We start from the raw sequence: 2166 nt of genomic DNA, 5'->3' as shown, positions 1-2166 counted from the left end.
TTAGAGGGAAGTTTATAGCTCTAAGTGCCTACATCAAAAAACTGGAAAGAACACAAATAAATGACTTAACACTGCAACTCAACACACTTGAAAAGCAACAGCAAACAAAACCCAACCACTGCAGACAAGTAGAAATAACAAAAATCAGGGCAGAAATCAATGAAATTGAATCAAAGAAAACAATACAAAGAATCAACAATACCAAGAGCTGGTTCTTTGAAAAGATAAACAAGATTGACAGACTACTAGCCCAATTAACCAAAAGAAAGAAAGAGCACCTCCAAATCAATAAAGTCAGAGATAAAAGGGGAAACATCACAATGGACACCAGAAAGATACAGGACATTATAAGGGAATACTTTAAAAACCTATATGCTACCAAATTTGAAAACCTAAAAGAAATGGATGGGTATCTAAAGGCATGGTACCCACCAAAACTAAACCAAGAAGAGATTAAAAGCTTAAACAGACCATTAACACAAAAAGAAATTGAAACAGCTATACCAAACCTCCCAACTGAAAAAAAGCCCAGGACCGGATGGATTTACAGCAGAATTCTATCAGGCATTTAAAGAAGATCTGCGTCCAATTCTTCTTAATTTATTCAAAAAAATAGAAATGAAGGGAGAACTTCCAAATTCCTTCTACGAAGCCAGCATCACTTTAATACCAAAGCCAGGTAAAGATACAACTAAAAAATAATACTATAGACCCATATCCTTAATGAACATAGATGCAAAAATTCTGAACATGATACTTGCACACCGCATACAGACACACATGAAAAAGGTCATCCACCATGATCAAGTCAGCTTTAACCCAGAGATGCAAGGATGGTTCAATATACGTAAGTCAATAAACATCATAAATCATATAAATGGGCTCAAAGACTAGAACCATATGGTCATCTCAATAGATGCAGAGAAGGCATGCATGTATGTTCGAAGTCCTAGAGGGAATTGGACTGGAGGGAACATACCTCAACATGATTAAAGCCATATATAACAAACCCGCAGCCAACATCATTCTAAACAGAGAAAAACTGGAAGCATTCCCATTGAAATCAGGAACCAGACAAGGCTGTCCACTATCTCTATTTCTCTTTAAAATAGTACTAAATACTCTTGCAAGAGCAATAAGACAAGAGAAGGAAATTAAAGAATAATAATTGGGAAAGAAGAAATCAAATTACCATTTTTGCAGATGATATGATATATATCTAAGGGACACCTAAAATTCCACCCAAAAACCCCTAGAAATTATTAACACGTTCAGTAAAGTGGCAGGTTACAAAATTAACCTACAAAGTCTATAGCCTTTCTATATACCGATAACAAGCAATCAGAGAAAGAGCACATGGAAACACTCCCCTTCACAATAGCTGCAAAAAAAATCTCAGAATAAACCTGAACAAAGACATTACAGAGCACTACAATGAAAATTTTAAATCTTTAAAGAAAAAATTGAGGAAGACATCAGGGGATGGAGAGACCTCCCATGCTCATGGATTGGAAGAATTAATATTGTGAAAATGACCATCGTCCCAAAAGTCATATATAGATTCAATGCAATGTCAATCAAAATCCCCATGATATTTTTCACAGAATTGGAAAAAACTATCCTAAGATTCATATGGAAGCACAAAAGACCTCGGAGAGCCAAAGCAACTCTGAGCACTAAGAGCAATGTCAGGAGGATTACTATACCAGATTTCAAGCAGTTTTACAGAGCTATAGTCCTAAAAAAAAACATGGAACTAGCACAAAAATAGGCCCATAGACCAGTGGAACAAAATTGAAGACCCAACTATGAGTAAATACAAGTTCAGCCGCCTGATATTTGACAAACGGTCCAAGAACATTAACTGGAGGAAAGACAGCATGTTCAGCAAATGGTGCAGGTAAAACTGGATCTCCACCGGTAGAAGAATGAAACTAAACCCCTATCTTTCACCCTGCACAAAAGTCAATTCCAAATGGTTAAAAGACCTCAATGTAAAGCCTGAAACTCTGAAGCTATTAGAAGAAAACATTGGGAAAAACCTACAAGATATAGGCATGGGAAAGGATTTTCTAAACCAGACATCAATTGCTCAGGAAACAAGGTCAAGACTTAGCAAATGGGACCTCATTAAACTAAAAAGCTTCTGTACATCAAAGGAGGCAA

The sequence above is a fragment of the Nannospalax galili genome, unplaced genomic scaffold, assembly GCF_000622305.1.
Source record: "Nannospalax galili isolate Female #2095 unplaced genomic scaffold, S.galili_v1.0 scaffold512, whole genome shotgun sequence".
Lineage (NCBI taxonomy): Eukaryota > Metazoa > Chordata > Mammalia > Rodentia > Spalacidae > Nannospalax > Nannospalax galili.
The sequence above is the reverse complement of the archived record's forward strand: the minus strand, read 5'-3'. Positions refer to the sequence as shown.